The following is a 20,147-nucleotide window of genomic DNA, read 5'->3' as shown; positions in this document are numbered from 1 at the left end:
TTACTTTCCCAAGTGTAATTTAGTGTCTGCAACAACTTGGCAGCTTAAAGTCTCCAGTTTTAGGGATAAAATATCTCAATACTACCTATTAAAGCAAGAATCCCCTAGAAAAAATCGATCGCATTGTGATTTCCATTAGGTGAGAGGGATGGAAAAGATGGTTACACTGAATATAGATGCCATGGTCTAGAGAGAAGATAGGAGAAAGTTCCAAAAAAAAGAAGAAAATCTGTTTTTACCTCCCAGGGTAAGGCAATAGAAAAGTCAAATGAAAGCCCTCTGCCTCCAGGGTTTTTCCCAGCTATACTTTGCAACTGAGAATCTGCTTCCATTTAACTTCAGAAATGCAGATTGAAAGAATTCATTGAAGACTAAATAAAAAAAAATCTTATCTTTTATTCTTTTTTTCTGACTTAAATGCCACTCCAGTTTAAAGTTTATGCATATTGTTTTGTGTGCATCTAGAAGGTCCTTAGAGATAACTTTGTGTATTATAAATTTAGTTTATATTGCATTTAGTTTGGTAGAAAAGAAAGGAATTTTAGTCTCCATCTTAAGAGAAAAAGTTGAGATTGAAAACTTATAAAAGGAACCCATGTTAAAGGGAAAGGGGAAGAAAGGTAGAAAAGTTCAAAAGGCCTTTTAATGAAGTCCATTAGATGTTACGATTTGTAAAGGATATTATAGACCCTCTTATTCAACTTCATTTTATAGACGCCCAGAGTCACACAGCTAAGACACATAATGGAAAGAGTAACAGACTTGGGCTCTGGAAGATTTGAATTAAAATCTTGTCTCAGAGGCAGCTAGGTGGTACAGAGAGCACCGGCTCTGGAGTCAGGAGGAACTATGTTCATATCCAGCCTCACACCATTTCATCACTTGATTCTTACCGGCTGTGTAACTCTGGGCAAGTCACTTAACCCCAACTGCCTCACCAAAAAGAAAATCTTGCCTCAGACATATACTCAGCTGTATGACCCTAGGTAAGTCATTTGACCTCTCTGCCTCGTTTCCTCCCCTGTAAAATGGGGATAATAATAGACTCTATCTCACAGGGTCTATTATTGTGAAAGTCAAATGTACTTACATGTAAAGTGATTTGCAAACCTTAATGCATTATATAAACACTAAGTAGTATTATTATCTAGTGAAAAGCAGAGACAGGAATAATAATAACGATAATATTGTTGATTGGTTATCGTCCTTTGTGCTGAGAGGACCAAAATGACATTACTATGCTGAGATCAAAGTATACTACACTTTTTTCATTTTCATTAAATTTATTAATTTTATTAATCCCTTTTTTTTTAAGGGGATCTGTTCTGTGAAGTTTAGATTCAATCAAAGGGCTGCACTTGAGAGCCCAGAGGGCTGTATGCGGCTTCGACATTGCAGGTTCCCTGTCCAACTTGTGGCTGATCACACCGATAAGAGATCCAAATGCTCTGCCACAGGTTGGGCATAAATAGAAGGGGTCCATAGGCTTCATCAGAATGTCAAATGTATGCATTTATGTATGTATACACAGGAATGTTTACACAGATATAAGTGTATGTATACACACATGTGTGTATAATTTCCTCTTTATACTCTCAGATCTAAGCCCACACATGGGGAATAGTTACAGAAATTAGACATTACTCTATTTGAGTTTGACACCACTGGTAAGAGATTGAATGACTTAGCCAAGGTCACACAGCCAGTATGTGGCAGAGGTAGGACTTGAAACCAGGCTTTCCTGGCTATCTATTTCTCCATGCTGTTTCTCAGTGTTGTATTGATATTGTTGAATTGTTGAATCAATTTAACAATTGTTGAATTAATCTATTGTTGATTTGATATTGATCCAGTTAGTAACAGATTAGTGACCAGGCAAGTATTCATAACAGAGGACAGATTTGGTTAATATTTCACAGTTAGCATTTTGCCATCAAAAAGTGGTGGGTGTGTGTGTGTGTGTGTGTGTGTGGGTGTGTGTAGGTAGACACATACACATATCTTGTTAGCTTGTATTACTTAATATGTACGTTAGCTTGTATACAATTGTAATGCAATTAGATTGCATTAACTTTGAGGGACAATATAATCTTTCCTCTCTTGCTTTAGGGTGTTCATTTTAAATGAAAAGTTTGAAATTTAGTCACAGTAGCTCTGAGCCCCCAGTTAGGAAAAATCCGTAACATAAGCATAAGTGGAAGTTGGGCTCTCTGCCTAACCTTATACATACATACATACCACATGCATATTTATTTGTTTGTTTATTCATCTCTAGTTAACTCCTGCATTCTTTGTTATTGCTTAATTTTCCAGAAATGTTTGAATAAGAGAAGAGACTCAATAAGTTAAAGTTGGGTAAAGAGCTCACCTTTTCTCGAGACCCTCTTCAGCCGTAGTCCTTTGCTCAGAAGATGTCTATTGAGCCAGTGTTTTTCCCAATATTTCCCTTCTCTCCCACAGCTCAGGCCTCCCTTTGTTCGACATGGGTAGGCTGGAATTACCATGCTTATTCCAACCTCTCAAACACAGATGCTTAGAATTTCTTTCTCCTGTTCCCAAGGTAGTTTCTTGGTTTTATATAAATCTTTAGATGATAACTTTATCCACCACACAATGGTTTTGATTCAGAGGTATCCAGACCCTGTTCACACTCAGTTTGGTTTGTTCAATCTAATCCAAAAGTCTTCTTTCTTTACAAGGGTAGTTTTAAATACTCCCTCACTTAAATCCAATTCACTTTCATGTCATGGCATTACCTCTCTGATGCTGTGGTCCTTGTCAAGAACAAAGGACAAATATCAGCAGGAAGTTACTTTTAAGCAAGTAGTATAGTGAATGGAACCCCGCCTTTAAAGTTATCTTTGATCCATAAGGCAACCCTCTGAGTATCATATTATTGTCATCCTAATAATGGATATATATGTAAAACTTGACTTACATCATCTTATTTGATTCTCACAACAATACAGAACTAGGTGCTACCAGTGTTATTGTCTCCCTAATTTACAGATGAGGAAATGGAGACTTAGAGGTTCACAAAATCACAGGCCTAGCTGTAGAAGAGACCTTGAAGAAAATCCAATCCAATTGCTCATTTTACGAAATAAATATTTTTAAAAAAGGAGCCCTAGGGAGGTGAATTGGCTTGTCAATTAAGTCATTCAGATAAGAGTCAGAGGTGGGATTTGAACCCAGCTTCCCTGACTCCAGAGTCAGTGTTCTTTCTGATATACCATGTTGCTGCCAAGTGAAATGACTTACCAATGATCAAAATGCTAGGTTTATTAGGTGAGAAACTTTCCTAACTTCAAGTCAAGCAATTTTCTCTCAAACACATTGTCTCTTCAGTCTGCAGATGAAAACAAAAAAAACTATAACTTAGAGAAGCTGTATCACACAAAGCAGATAAGTGGGAGACCTGGACTCCAAGCCACATCTTTTGTCTCCCCTTCCAGGATTCTTTCCATTTCACCCCACTCCTTCTCAGACATTCTTTTTTTTTTTTTCCAATTTGTTCAACACACATTTAAGTTTCTGCTAAGCTTAAGGTCCCATGATAGCCTCAGTACACATGTACAGAAGCACAGAGTAGGAAAAAAAGATGCCTAAACTTTAAGGGAAGTTTGTTGTATGATACTTCAAAAAAAAGCAGAAGTCTTTTGAAAAATCCTTTTGTTTCCAAAAATTTCTAAACAGATGTACTTGAATTTATAGAGTCTGTGCCTACAAAGTTGCGATTTCAAAATATTTTAAATCAGACCATTTTCTAAGTAGACCTGAGGAGCTCACTCTTTAAAGATGTAGAATAGGTAGAAGCATTGAATTTGAAGTTGGGAAAAACTGAGTTCAAATCTGGTCTCAGATACTTAGTAGATATGTGACCTTGTGTAAATCGCTTAACCTTAATCGGCTTCATTTTCCTCATCTGTAAAATAGAAAATAATAAGACCTATCTCACAGGATTATTATGAGGATCAAATTGGATAATGAATGTCCTCTTCTTTGGAAAGTGTATGAATGCTAGTTGTTGTTGTTAAAGTATATTTTTTTTAAATAAAAATGTCTTTAGTATAAATAAGTGTGCCTCTGATTGATCTCTCTTAAAGTTTGGTATCTGCAAAATATCAAGAAAGTATAGGAAAGATTCAAGTGAGCTGGCTAGATCCCATTGGCAAACATAGGAGGCCAGAGGCAAGAGCTGGGCAGGATAGGCAAACATGAGTAGGTGACAATATGCCTCCACTAAAGGGAATAACCACTGGATGATTGGGGCATCTATTAGCCTTACATTATTTACTGTTGTCTCATATCCCTCACTGGATGTAAACTCCTGGAGGACAGGAGCTGTTTTTGCCTTAATTTGTATTCTCTGAATTTACCTCAGTGCCTCAGAGAGGAAGAAGTTAATAAATGTTTATCAAGCAACTGACTGACTGATTTTGCAGAAGGGGTTTCTTTCTGTTTCGAGATCATCCTTGTGATTTGGTTGGCCTGTGAACCCACAGCCTGTACTACTGGTTTGCTTCTCTGCCCCCTGAAACATAAAAGACCCAAGCTATTGAGAATTGGAGAATTGATGCTTTAGCAGTTTTAATAAAAATCCCTTTTGTCTAGAGGTGATGCTTTTCTGACCTAGCATGGATAATACCTATGATGAATGTGGAGTCAGAAAGGAGCAACATCTATTTGAATTTAACTAGAAATTATATCTTTTTAAACCTAATTAGAAGTAAAGTTGTTTTCATTACATTTTGTGATCCATGGGTGCCTCAATCACCAGATTATTCTGATCTAGGCCTGTCCTTGAATGCCTGCATTGTTAAGATTCATTGGAGTATTAAACCATTTCATATAGCAAATTTTAGTAGTAATAATAATACCATGAATATAGCACTTGAAAATTTTTATATGCACTTTCATGACTATTCCATCCTTAAAATGACCTTGAGAGGTAGAATTAATATATACTCATCCTCATTTTATAGATGAGCAAGCAGGCTTATAAGGTTAAGTGATTTGATTAATTGATCTTCCATTTCTGGAATTCGCTATCTCTAATTTTTGCAGAATCCCTAGCTTTCTTCAAAACTCACCTCTTCCGAACCTTCTTACTACTGTCAAGGGCACCACCATACTCCCAGTCACCCAGACTGATAATCTAGGTGTCATCCTTGAGCCTGAGTCACATCCAATCTGTTTCCAGGGCCTGTTGATTTTATCTTCATGACATCTCCCATATGCATTACTCCCTATTTTCTGTTCTCAAACCATCACTACCCTGGTCCAGTCCCTCATCACCTCACATGTATATTATTTCAGCTGCCTGCTGCTTGGTCTTTCTGACACAAATTTCTCCCCACTTCAGAGCGATCTACCTAAAGTGCGGGTCTGACTACATCACCCCCCTTTCCTAATTCAGTGTTTATTGAGTGGCTCCCTATTACCTCCAAGATCAAATATTAAATCCTCTGTTTGGAATTCAAAGCTATTTATGACCTGCCCCTATCTTTTAAGTCTTCTTACACCATACACATACTACCCCCATCCCTAGCATGCTCTGTGATTCAGTGACATTGGCCTCCTTTCTGTTCCTCTAACAAGAAACTGTATCTCCTGACTGGGCATTTTTAGTGGTAGTCTCTCATGCTGGGAAGGCTCTCCCTCCCTCATCTCTACCTCCTCATTTTCTTGGCTTGTTTCAACTCCCAGCTAAAAACCTATCTTCTTTTTTTATTTTTTTAATTACTTTATTTTGATTTATCAACAATCGCTTCTATAAGCTTTTGAGTTTTCAAATTTTTCTCCCCTTCCCTGCCCTAAAAACCTATCTTCTACAAGAAGCCTTTCCTAAGATCCCTTAATTCTAATGCTTTCTGGCTGTTGATTATTTTAAATTTATCCTGTATACAACTTCATCAGGAGACAATGAAGGGGGAGGAGAAAATATATGGTGGATGTGAGGGCCCAGATGCAATATATGTGAAATTGAGATCTTCTGATAATCATAAATTTATTGTAAAAAGGGAACATACTTTAAAATCAGGAACAAGAGCCATGTTAAGTGGCCCATGTCAGTTTGCTGAAAATGAAACCAATGAGTTTAATTTGAGAGAAATTTCATCACATGTGCTATCAAAAGTATGCATGTATTTTACCTATGCGGTTTACTACACTAACAGCTCTGCAGAGATTCCTGAATTCCTAATTGTACCTGAGGTTGCACTGGAATTGATAACTATGAACTTCTTGGATTGTCAAATAAAATAAATTATAATTTAAAAAGATATTTGCATAGTTGTTTGCATGTCATATCCCCCATTAGACAGTGAGCTCCTTGAGAACAGGCACTGTCTTTTGCCTTTCTTTGCATCCCCACTGGTTAGCATAGTGCCTAACATATAGTAGGTATTTAATAAATGTTTGTTGATTGACTGACTAGTGCATCCCCCCCAAAAAAATCACTTTGCATACATTTTGTATATGTCTACATATGCACATTCTCTCTCTCCTGATAGACCGTAGATGCCTCGATGGCAAAGACCATTTCATTTTTGTCTTTATATCACTAGCACTTAGCACAGTACCTGAAAAACAGTAGAAGCTTAATAAATGCTCCTTAACTGGTCTCCTTCCATCAAATTATTGGTAGTTCTTTCCTCTTTGAAATGCTTTGTACTTACTTTCTTGCATACATATATGATCCTCAGTATAGAGCTGAAATAAGAAGGCAAACAAGCATTTATTAGCATCTACTATGTGTCAGACATTGTGCTAAGTTCTTTACAAATATTATCCCCTCTGATCTTTACAATAGTCCTGAGGGAGAGATGGTAGATACTGTTGTTATTCCCATTTTATCATTAAGAAGACTGAGGCTTATAGGGGTTAAGGGACTTACCCAGGTTTATGCAGCTAATAAGGGTATGAAGTTGAATTTCAACACAGGTCTTCCTGACTCTAGACTCTGTGCTCTATCCACTACAGCACCTGACTTCATTTGGATGAAAGAGACTTCAAAGATAATGTGGTCTAAGCCCCTTCTCAAATAGGTAAAGGAACAGAAAATTAATTACCAGTGGCATTTAAATGACTTGATTAGTCATACAGCTAGTAAGTGACAGTGTTGAGATCTGACCCTAGGGCCTCTTATTCCAAATATCATGCACTTTCCATGTGCCTCTTCTTCTCTTTGTTGTTGCTCCCAGGAGAATGGAAGCTTGATAATAGGATCGTATATCTAGAACCAAAAGAAACCTCAAAGGCCCTCCTTTTACAAGTAAGGAAACTGAGTCCACAGAAGGTTAAGTGCCTTGTGCAAGGCACACTAGTAATAATGTGACTCACTGCAAAACTATCTCTCATGCCACCATATTTCTTGACTTTCCATTCAAAGTCAACTATGAAGAGAAGACTGAATACTCCATTTGCCCATAGTTAAAGTTCCTGGGGAAAAAAAAATTAATTAAAGTAACTTGACAGAGTTGATAATTAGTTACTCAGAGTATTTCTCCTCTAGAGAAATGTTTGCTCTGAGGACAGAGGAAGAATACTAACAAATGTGCTCTCTTATGAAAGTGAACAAGAAAACTCTTTTGATAACTGGTGTTTGAGGTATGCTCTCTTTTATATGGATACAAATTAAAGGGAATTGAAATATGGTCTGAATAACTGTTCACCAGCTTGCCCCTTTTCCCAAGCAATTTATCTGCTATTTGAATGTTGATGTCAATGAATCCATTCTAATTACACTGGATTTGGAAGGAGAGAGGCTTCTTCAAATCCTCCTCAATTCAAGTGTTCCTTTTAAATTGGAGTCAAAAGCTGGGGCTGTAAGAGTTAATAGCTTAAGCCTCCACGCAGAGAGTATGCATGCAGTGTTTAGAAACAAGCTCTACAAAAAGGTGCTCATCAGAATGGAAATGGACTCAGAGGTGAACCTTTGAAAAGGCAAGTGTGGCTACAGAAACTTTCTCAGTCTCCTATGTATTACTCTGTCTTACCACACACAGTGAAGAGGTTCATTTCAAGGCACCCCAAAGTCTGCACTATTCACAAACCATACCCTAGTCTAGATAAAAAGCTGGTTTGGTCTCCTATTTTTGCAGGCAACATTTCATGTGCAACAAAAGTCTTGAATTAATTGTTTCAAAGCCATGACTTCATTTCCAGGGGAAATATGTATCTGGAACAGTCTGAGTTTCACCCCTTACCTTCCCTCCACAACAAGTGGAAAAAGGTCCTTTGAGTCTTGTTTACAATTTACAGCATGCTATCTCCAATATTAAAGTGTTTCTGCAGCCAAATCCATAGTGTTTATGGATGCATAATGGCAGACAAGAGGTGAAGGTCCCTGTTAGAAAAGCCTACAGTAGCTACTTTAACAAGAGTACTAGAGGTTATCTATCATTCATGCAAGTATTTTGAAGTTTTCTATGACCATCCAAGAAAGACAGCTTCAAAGCTGTAGAGTACAAGAAGCCAATATTTTTTTAGAGGCTTCCATATGTTTCCAAAAGACTTTAAACAGATCATTTCCCTGCTGTGGTTCTCACTGTTCACTTTGATGCTTTTAGAAACCACAGATTTTCTTCCTGTGTTAAAGATTTGGATAAACCTAGGTAAGTCCCTTGACCTCTTTTTAACCTCTTAACACATTTTTTCTTAGAGGAACAGAAAGGAAGTCAATTGGGAAGATCAATGATCTTACCAATGAAGTCATTAGCTCCAATGAGTTTAATGATCATTCCTAAGAAGATGACATATACATACACATATATATGTATGTGTGTATGTGTGTATACATCTATGTGTGTGTATGTATTTTGTGTGTGTATTCTTCATCTCTCTCCTGGGATACAGTCTGCCCTATTGGGCATTTCCAACGGGCTAACTAGATGTCCCATAGTCATCTCAGAATCACTGAATTTGAGATTTGGGAAGAACATCAGTGGGCCAATTTGGTCCAAACTACACATAAAAGAAAACTCTACATACCTGCTGGGTATATCCAACCTCTGCTTTAAGAACTCTAAGAATAGGAGTACCCCCCGCCTCTTGAAAATGGTCCATTCCACTTTTAGCTCTCTCTAACAGTTAGGAAGTTTTTCTCAAATAAGTTCAATATTTTTAAAGTATTCAAAACAAATTCCAATGTCTTTCTCTGCAAACCCATCTCTTTTCCTAACTTCTCTATATCTGTCAAGAGCACCACCATCCTTTCAAGTATCCAGGATCATAACCATGGAATCATTCTCAATTCTCATTTTTCCTAACCATATACAGTCAATTGCCAAGTTTTGCTGATTCTTTGTGACATATCTTATGTCCTTTCCATTCTTACTATTCATATAGCAACCAGCCTCTTTTACAGCCTTATCACCTCTTATCTGGACAATTTCCAAAGTCTCCTAATTGTTGTCCCTGACTCCAGGCTGTACTCCCTCCAATCCATCTCCATTCAAGTTTTAAATTAATAGCATGTGTGTACAGTTCTGACCGTTTCACTTCAGTGTTCAAGAAACACCTGTTGCCTGTGAGGTAAAATGCAAACTCCTCTATTTGTCACTTAAAGCCCTTTAGGATCTGTCTCTGGGCTTATTACAACAACAACAAGCAGTCTCTGTCCTCAAAGAACTTTTGTTCTACTGAGAGCCTACAACATATAGACAGGCGAATGAATAAAAATTATGCACAAAGTAATACAAATTAATTTCAAAAGAAAGAAGGCATTAATAACTGAGGTCATTTTTTTTTATCATCTTTACCAGCTTGTTGGTTTAGAAGTTATGTTTGAAAGCTTTATATGTTGCTAATTTTCAGAACGATTTAGAGCAGTTTTTCAAATGGTTGTTGATAGTTTACATTTCATCTTTGGAAATTTTGTTTCATATCCTTTTAAAGGGAGGTTAAAATATTAAAACCTATAAAAATATAAAAAGTTCTTCTGAAGAAGATGAAGGCATAGCATAGTCAAAGATAATTGTGGATTGCAGTTACAGGTCAAGCAAAAAAAAGAATAGAGAAAATGGTATATCTTTAGGGAATAGACAGGAAGAAAACTGGTCTAAGTTGTTAAATTCAACATTTGCTCACATCTTTTCACGTTCTAGTTCCTTTCCTAGTTTCCATAATTCATGCCTTTTCATTGCCTTTAGCTTCTGAGTGAATAGGAACATATTTTCACTTAATATTGAAGCTCTGAGAATGGGCTATTCTCCCTCTTATTCATTCACCCAAAGAGCAGGGTCCCTCGTACATACACATACACACACAACCCAGAGTTCTGACATAGGGTTCTGGATTGTTTCCATTTTTTTGGTCTAGATAAACCACCTTAATTTCTAGGCTCCGACCATTCATTTTAACTTACAATGTCTGTAGGAGGTTTTGAAGCCTTTTCAGCTATCAAAGGAAGAAGGGAAAGAAAATCTGTATTAAGTTCAGGGACAGGCTGCTGTGTGACAAAACACTGCATGAAATTAATAGATGCCTTTACTGGATAGAGACTTTATTTTTTGATTTTTGGTTTTGTTTTTGTTTTTGGATGATTGCTTATTTCAAAGCCCATCTTCAAGTCAATCATTCTCAAGGAAAGTAAATTTTATTTTGCATTGTTTCCAATAGGATACAGATCTCCTAACTATATCAGGAATCTCAAAATATGTTGTTAGCATGAAGGGGCTGATAGAGTGGTGGTAGCCCAGGAGTGTGGAATACTGCATGCATTACATGTGGAATACATGTAAGATATGATGAATGTAGTGGTTAGGATTTACTTAACTGTTGCTCACTTAGAAGTTGTATAGCAGAGATTAATAGGAAGTGGCAATAATTAAGAAGTAAACAGAGGCAGCTAGGTGGCATAGTGGATAGAGCACCATCCCTAGAGTCAGGAGGACCTGAGCTCAAATTCAGCCTCAGACACTTGACACTTCCCAGCTGTGTGACCCTGTGCAAGTCACTTAACCCCAACTGCCTCACCCAAAAAAAAAAAAAGAGTAAACAGGACCAATAAAATTTTTAAAATCCTCATTGTTGCTTTTAAACTTTGTTATCCTGGATATATATTTGGGGTCCACCTCTGGACACTCAATTTCATTCATATTCTCCTAGTTTGTCCCATAGCAATTCTTTCTCTAGGCCAGTGAAACTCAACAGCTCTTTGAATCAGGTAATTACTAATTAAAGAAAGCTAAAACAAATGTCCTGGGTTTCCTGGTAATACAGATGGTGGAAAGATATGCCCCTGGAGCCCAGAAGGTGCCATTAGTGTTCAACAGCTTGAGGAAAGCTTCATGTAAAATTATAGATGCAAACCAGTTGACTCCTGACTTTAAGAGGCAAAGGACATTGGCTGTCTAGACACGATCAGATAGTAAAACCCAGGAGGTTTGAAATCTGATCATTGTGTTTCTCTTTCACCAAAGTAAAGAGGTGCCTGGCCATGCTTGACGGACTGCAGACAGTGATAACAGCATCCAAAAGTATTGCTTGGCATCTTATGATCCAGCCTCCAAGAACTTTATTTCAGAACCTTTGTTATAGGCTGTGTATTTGTATGTGTATACAATGAGAAAAGGGGTGATTAGGAGGGAGACAGAGAAAACTTGTATCCTCTCCCCTCCCCGGAGGCAGCAGTCACATTATATACAGATACTAAAACCATTTCAGATTGATCCTAAGCCACAATGGTGAGATGAAACAACAGCACATCCAGAAAAGGAGGTGAAATATATCCACAGGCCTGACATGTTAAAAGTCACCGTTCACTTGCTGATTTATCTTTATGGACGGCAAATTCAGACTTAACTATTTATTTGCACCAACTAATGTTTTTATTAGTAGTATAAAATCTATTTAGGGTCAACAGAGTGTTTAATAAAATATTTCCCTTGCATCATCTGATCTCTTAGCCTTTCATTTGAGCTGATTTCTAAACAGCCAAATATATTAACATAGTTCAGAGATAGATGGATGTGGTCTTCTATATAGATGTATGTTTATTTTAGATTTGTGATTTAACTGATATGTCAATTTCTATATCTTCCCAGTCCGCTGGCTGCCTATTTTATTTGATAATAGATTTCACTTTAAGGTTGAACTTCAAGGGTGAATTAAAGTCAGCAAGAGGTTGGGTAGGGATGGAAAACTTGGATGAGACATAGCTTCAGTTTCCACTGGATGGAGAAGAGGTATTTCAGCAGAGGATGGGGAGTGACGCGGTTCCCACATGGAATAAGTGTGGGACTGGCTTTGAGACTGGGCAGCTAATGACATTCAGGGAGCTATCTCAGCTGGAGGAAAGGATCCCTGGCTGACTGCTTGGTAAGAGGTGAGGCAATTCTCCCAGGATTTTCCTTTTACAATTTGACAGCCTAGAAAACACCATCTTCTGAAAGTCCAAAATTGAAATCAGTTTTACTCTCTGGGAGAATTTTACTCTATGGTTACTTTAATGATCATTAACTCCATCACCTAAGTTTTTAGGTGATGGCAAGACCTTCAAAAAGAACCTCATAACTTGTAAGAGTCATAAACTTAGAGTTGAAAAGAATCTTAGAGCTGAGCTAGTATGTCCCTTTCATTTTAGGATGGGGAAACTGAGGCTGAAAATGATTAACTTCTATGCCAACAGTCACATGAGTGGGGAACTACAGTGCCAGGCTTTAAACCTGGGATAGATATCTCCAAATCATTTGTTTGCTTGTTTGTTTGTTTTACCCCCACCAAAAACACATTGAATGTCATACCTCTACTTTGTCCCAAAGGTATAGAAGATAAGAGTTGCCATCTCTCCGATTTTATTTGACTCTATGTTGCCAAGAGAGGCATGATGGTGCATGTGAATGAGAGCTGATTTCTGAGTCAGGAAGACTGGGGTTCAAGTATTACCCTACTATTCACTAGCTCTGTGACCCTAAGCAAATAGTTTAACCTCTCAGTTACCAAAGAAACTCTCTGAGACAAAAATTTGGAGAACTGGTAATAATCTTTATTGATAGGGAATTTCATAATCTGGAATTTCACTGAACTAATGGAATTATAGATGAGACATCTTTCTCTCCCTCAAAAATTGTCAATAATGAATGGTCGCTCTGTGCTTCATAGCAGGGGCTCTTAACCATGAACTTGTCTGATAAAATATTATGATAACTATTTCAATATAGTTGGTTTCTTCCGTAATCCTATGTATTTTTTTATGAATTTAATTTTATTTAATTTTTAATTTATGGAATAAAACAGACACTTCAATAACATAGTTTTTATAAAAATATTCTTAGAAGAATGGGTCCATAGGTTTCCTCAGACTACCACAGAAGCCCATGATGCAAAAAAAGTTAAGAACCCCTAACCTAAAAGTTTTTAAATTAATTGCCCAATGAATGACATGGACCATCCTATAGGCATTACAGATATCTTCTGACACTTTTCATGGTCTCCTGGTGAGCAGTTTCCTACAGAAAGAGCCAGCTCTTACCCAGACAAAGGAGGAAGATTACAGCTTTCAAACCCTGTCTTCATGTCCTAGGGTCAAAAGTCAAAGATTCACATAACATCATTTTTTAAAGTTAGTTAATACCATTGCCAGAAGACCTCAACACTGGAGAAGGGAGCACGTTTCTCTCTGAAATGATATCTATTGCTCATGGCCACTCATGTTTGAGTTCTTCTGACAACTTTTACAACACTCTAATTGAACTGCCTGGACACCAAGGAATTGCTTCTCACTAAAGGAAAATAGCGGGTAGAATTACAAAAATGGCATTTCAGAGAGGGAAAATACACACACACACACACTACATATATCTTTGCAGGCTTTTGAAATGTCAAACTTCTGGGCACTAATTTATCTGACTTACATTACAATGTTACTGATAGTCAGCCATGGGGTCCCCAGTCATTTTTCACAATAAAAATGCATTTCTGACTGTGATTGGAACTCCATGGTGATTGGATGGGTCTATTTACCATGCATTTGTGTGTATGTGTTTGTTTTCCTAATACCTTGCCTTTGGCAATGTTCTGCAAGAGAGAAGGGAATATATGATATTAATCAGTGTGGACTGTTTGCTTTGCCAAAAGAATGTAATCTGGATTTAAAAAAAAACAATATTTTGGTTCTTTCTTTAAGTACATAGAGCTGACATTTATATAGCACTTTAAGGTTTGCAGAGAGCTATGCATATATTAACTTAGTTGCCACAGAATAACCCTAAGATACAGGTATCAAGGGTATTATAGGCCCTATTTTGAAGGCAATCACAACAATAATAACTAGAATTCATATACTACATTGATGTTGCAAACGGCCTTACTTATATGATCTCATTTGAAATAAGGAACCTGAGACCCAGAGAAGTTATACTACATGCCCAGGGTCACACAGCTAATAAGTAGCATTTTCATCTTTGTCTCCATTTTCAAGGTAAAGGAAAATAATAGCAGCTCACATGATACAGTGGAAATTCTTGATAGCAGGGGTTTCTTCCTTTTTGCCTTTGTAATCACAGAGTCCAGCACAATGCCTGGACTTGTTGATTCTTAATAAATGTTTGTAGATTGATTTCTCCAGCAGTACTTTAAGGCTTATAAAATACTTTTCTCATGACAACCCTGTAACTCAGGCAGTACAAGCATTATGATATATATTTAACAAATGGGGAAACTGAAGTTGAGACTTGCTCAAAGCCCAAGTGTCAAATCTAGGATTTGAACCCAGGTCTTCTGACTCAAAGACCAGTGCCTTTTCCACATTTCAGAAAAGCATTAAGAGAATTGTAAAGAGATGCCTAGAACATAGCAGACATCTAATAACTATTAGTGATTAATGGATGATTCCCTTTTAACCAGAAAGGCCTCAATTAGTGTGTGTGTGTGTGTGTGTGTGTGTGTGTGTGTGTGTGTGTTAAGAATGAGAAGATACACAATGTTGAAGGTTTCCTTCAGATTTAAATGCATATTCCCAATTGTTTTGCTTAGCACTAGTCATCCCAACTCACATAACAGCTAGGAAACAATTTGAAATCAAACCTGAATTGTGATGTGCAAGCTGGCAACAATAAAGACAGGGTTGCTCTCTTCCCCTGATGCCCTCAGGATAGATTTGTCTGGCAGAAGGCCAGAGAGGGCCACCCCAGTCATTAAATGTTGGTTGAATTGAAGGCTTTTATTTTCCTTCCTTTTCAGTTCCTTTTGTGAAGGTCCATGATACTGGTCTGAAAAGCCCAAACCAATCACTGTTAACCAGGAGAAAAGGCTCTTGTAAAATCTTCTAATTTTCTGCTGAGATACTTATTTCTTCAGTCAGTCTGAATCTACACCATCAGAGCCCTGGTGCCTTTTCTTATATAATTAAACACTGTTCCTCATAGCACTTTCAGAAAAACTTAGAACAACCTGGATTCCCTCCCATTATGTTAGTGCAGACATGAAAACATCAATTTGGGCTCCTAGAAAAAGTCAAGAACATCGCTATGTGTTTGAATAAAGTGTAGGTGCAGAATTGCATCTACCATTATTGCAAACTTGAGCCTCACAGCTGTGGCTGCTCAGGAGCCACAGAAATGGAGCTGATGGCCTAATGGTTCCCGTCTACCCTCGGCGTCTTTTTGTGAATTACATACATGCTGGACCAATGAAATGGATGAAGCTGCTAGGAGAGATGTTCAGGGTCAGCCTCATCATTTCTCCCTTGCTGCTGTATTTCTGGAATTAGATTTCATGTTCTTCTGTCTCCTGGAATATTTTAATATTTTACTGAACTCAAATGTGTTTAGGGCTTAGAAGATAGCAGCTAAATAAAATTTTACAGCTGCGTTGTCCTTTGTAGCTAAACTTTATTACACATTTTGTATTTTGTGTTTAACAATACCTGCGTGCAGGAGGCTTCTGACACAGATACGTCTCATCTTCCAAGTCCTCTTCTAGAGTCATGGAATCATAGATTTAAGACTGGAAGGGACTTCAAAGGCTACCTAGTCTAACCTCTTCATTTTACAGGTAAGATAACTGAGACCCAGCTCAGAGAGATGAAGTCACTTGCCTAAAGTCACACAGGGAAGAAATTGCAAAGTTGAGAGTCAAGGTCCTTGATAGTAAGGGTTATTTCATTTTATATTTGTATCTCTAGCCCTTTGGATAATGCCAGGCACATAATAAGTGTTAAATAAATGTTTATTGATCAAATGATAGGGCTGTGTGTGTGTGTTTGAAAGAAACAACAACAAAAAAATCCATCCTTGATTCAGTTGGGGTTGGGAGAAGCAATGATGATGAGTCAGGATACCTCAAGACACTTCTGGGGAAGCCACTTCAGGGAGAAGGATTGAACGATATAAGCCATGGACTTCATCTGTGAGTCACATTTGGGGCAGGAGGCAGAGGGAGTCCCAAATCCATCTGGTAGCTTTCTAGTCTTATTATTTTTGCTACTGCTAACTTTCAGTGGCCTGGGACAAAGTGGCCCTCTTCATCCCACTCTAGTTAAACCTGTCTAGAATCACCATTTCTTCCCTTGTTGAGAGCTGAGTCCTCTTTCTAGCCCTTCGGAAGCACTAGTTACCAAATTATTTAAAGTCCAGACATCTGGGAGAGAAGACATTCTAGCCTCCTGGGAGCATAGGGGCTTCCTACCTCTTCCTGGGGAAATGAGGGTGATGAGGTAGGGGGAGGGGGATGAAACTTCGGTCTCTCTCCTATACTCAGGGAAAGCCCCATTATCACATTTGCTGCCAAACCATATTATCGCATTTACTGCCAAAACACTTCTGCATTTGCTTCAAACTTCAAATCGTATCTCATCATACCTGTATTAGTGATATGATCCAGCACCAGTCAGTCAATCTCTCTTTGCTCAGTTTCCTCAACTGTAAAATGGTAATAAAAATACTTACTCACAGAGTTGTTAGGTTCAAATGCTACAATATATGTGTGTGTGTGTGTGTGTGTGTGTATATATATATATATATACACCTATATATATGTGTATATGTGTGTATATATATATGTGTGTGTGTGTGTGTGTGTATTATATATATATATAATATATATGTGTGTATATGTGTGTATATATATATTATATATATTATATATATATATATATATATATATATATGTAAACCATAAAGTACTACATAAGTGTTAGCTAGGATTGTTATTAGAATTTCCCATCTCCCCAATTTTTTATATTTTTTTCCCTTTGCCAAATTTATCATGCCATAACCCAGGCAAGCAGCTCATGAATCATTTCCCAGCTATCTGATGAAATATTAAGTAGTCCATTTCCTCATTATACAGCCAGTGCTTTCTGTCAACAGCTTGCCCTGCTACCCTGCTGGGACCTTTAATGGTATTATTTTATAACAGTGACAGGATGGTGACTTGCTGGGAGATCATTAAAATAATAATAATAATGAATGCTTCCCTTTCATCCACCTATTTGGCAAGCTGTTTTGAAGCCTCTGAGAACAACATAAGGTGGCCAGTGATGGAGTTTCCTTAGAATGTCAGGGTGTTATATAATTAGGGCAACTCTTCTCTTTACCTAAATTATGTGAGTAACTGCACAAATTGTCTGTCTTACTTTGAGAGTAGAAAAATGATATTAGGTTTTTATGTGATTTAAGTTTCTAGAGATGGCCAGAGTTCCTCTAATTTGAAAAGATAAAAATGATAAGTGATAAGAATTGAGAGCTTTTAAATAACTGTTTAGTATTCATGAACACTGGCAATACTGCTAATCTAAGCCAACACAAATTTGATAAAAAGCTACAGCAATCTCTTTCCCACCCCCTCTAGACACTGTGCCCTAGATGAACTTCTACTCTTGGCCAATTCTCCTGATTGGTGACTGCCTCTCCTGGACTACTACGTCAGGAAGGTGCCAGATACCATGTGTCATTTCACTCCCTACCCTCTGGCCACTTCCTCCACAGCCTCAACAACTAACCTTTACTCCCACACTATCTCACCCTACCCCCACCTTGATTTCTAGAATCATGAATCATGATCAAATCAATTCTGCCACCGTTCCTGGATGGGTGTGCTAATCTACTCCCATATATCCCCACTAACCACTCCTGTAACTTTCCTAACAGAAATTTCTTCCCTTGACTATCATTCAGCCATTTATATTGTTACCTCTATTAGAATATAAGCTCCTTGAGGGCAAGGACAGACTGTCTTTACTTTTAAACTTTCATCCTCAGTACTTTCAAAGTGCTTGAAATACAGGTTTAGTAAATGCGCTGTCATTTGTTTGTTCATTTAAGTCTCTGATCTAAGTTTTAGAGACAGAAAAACAAAATGAAAAACAATCCCAAGCCTCAATGAGGTTGTATAGAATATAACACAAACAGGTAAATAAATGTTGATTCAAGGAGGGAAAAACCATCAAGATCTGGAAAGATCAGCATAGGTTTTCTGTAGGCAATGGCACATGGGCTGAGATATGAAGGAAGCTAGACATATTAAGAGAGGGAAGTAAAGGGGGTATGCATGATATGCTATACAAAATCAAGACCGTCAGAGAGGAAATGCCGAGTTTGGGAGCACCCACGTACACTATTTTGGCTGTAAAAATGTAGTATGAGAAGAGGAGTAATGTACAATAAGCCTGCAAAGGTAGGTGGAAACCATCTTATGAAGGGCTTCAAATGTCAAGCTAAGAAGTATGTATTTTATCCCAGAACCAATAGGGAGCCATTTAGGTTCTTGAGCAGGGGAATAGCATGATCAGTCTTGTGCTTTAGGAAGTTTATTTTGAGGACTATGTTGAAGAAAGGTCAGATTGAAAAGAGACTGAAAGATAAGATTCTGAATAGGAGGAAATTGCAGCAGTATAGGTAACACTGAGCAAGAATAGTGTGACTGAAGAGAAGGGGATAGATTAGGCTTTATAATTCAAGCACTGTCTAGACTGTCAGTCACGCCAAAGGGATGATCAAAGATTTCTCAAAGGAACCATTTTTTTTTTAAAGTAGCTAAATGTCAATCCCAAATAGGCCGCTTCTCTTCTTGGGCTTGCCCAGATCTTGACCTACTTTCCTCTCTCAATGGCCAGGAAAGAAATTCAAGAGCCATTTAACCCCTCATTCTTAGAAATAGAATCTAAAAATATTTAGCATCAGAGAGACCTTCATAGCTATCTCCTGTCACCTAGATGCATGAATTCAAAGACTCCTAGAGATGGAAAGGACTTTGTTGGATCATCACTTCAATCTGATGTCTCTGAATTGGGTTACACTGACACCATCTTATCTGCCCTGCAAAAGATCTACAAGGAGAAGAAAGACCTTAATTTTAGAAATGTTTCAATAATTGATTTTCCCCATTTCTCTCTTGTTGCCAGGAAATTCTGACATCTAATTTAAATTGTTGCCATTAACAAATTTATATCATTTAACTTACACAAATTGTTCCTAGTCTATAAATGCTTTTTTTCTCGGATGGGGGGAGGTGTTAGCCTAGACCCATTATTTTATTAATGTTGGGGTCTCAAAGCATTAGCTTAGGCAAGCCTAACAAATAATAGCAATAATTAGTGATAATAAATGGCTTGCATTTATATTGTACTTTAAAGTTTGCAAAGTTCTTTTAATTTTTTTTCCATTTTATCCTCCCAACCATCCTTGCAGGTAGGTGCTATTATTATGACCATTTTACAGATAAGGAAACTGCATCAGACAGCAGTGAAGTGACTTTTTCAGGATCATATGGCTAATAAGTATCTGAGTTGAATTTGAATTTACTCCAGACCCAGTGTTCTATACCCTGTGGTACCCAAGTGCTTCAATTTTACTTTCTCTTCATTTCCTGGGGCTTCAGTTTCCTCATCTGTAAAGTGAAAGGCAGGGGGTTGGGGTGGACTAGAATGAATCTAAGAGCCTTTCTAACTAAAAATTTATGATTTTGATTTTGAATCAGAAAATGCTACTACTGCTGCACACTGACAGCTCGGTAGAACTCACAGTATTAGAGGAAGCTGGGTGGCACAACAGATAGAGTACCAAGCCTGGAGTGAAGAAGACCTAAGTTCAAATCCAGCCTCAGACACCTCAGAGCTATGTATCCCTGGACAAATCAACTAATCTCTTTTTGCCTCAGTTTCCTCATCTGTTAAGTGGGGATCCTCATAGCATCTACTTCTC

At 37.7% G+C, this 20,147-nt stretch overlaps 1 pseudogene; it reads left to right on the top strand.

The window, feature by feature from the left end:
* Positions 1 to 5,925: 5,925 nt before the first annotated feature.
* LOC110222554 (elongin-C pseudogene) lies at positions 5,926 to 6,267 on the top strand (annotated as a pseudogene).
* Positions 6,268 to 20,147: the final 13,880 nt, after the last annotated feature.

This window comes from Phascolarctos cinereus, unplaced genomic scaffold (genome assembly GCF_003287225.1).
Source record: "Phascolarctos cinereus isolate Bilbo 61053 unplaced genomic scaffold, phaCin_HiC Scaffold_4;HRSCAF=312, whole genome shotgun sequence".
Classification (NCBI taxonomy): domain Eukaryota; kingdom Metazoa; phylum Chordata; class Mammalia; order Diprotodontia; family Phascolarctidae; genus Phascolarctos; species Phascolarctos cinereus.
The sequence above is the reverse complement of the archived record's forward strand: the minus strand, read 5'-3'. Positions and strand labels throughout refer to the sequence as shown.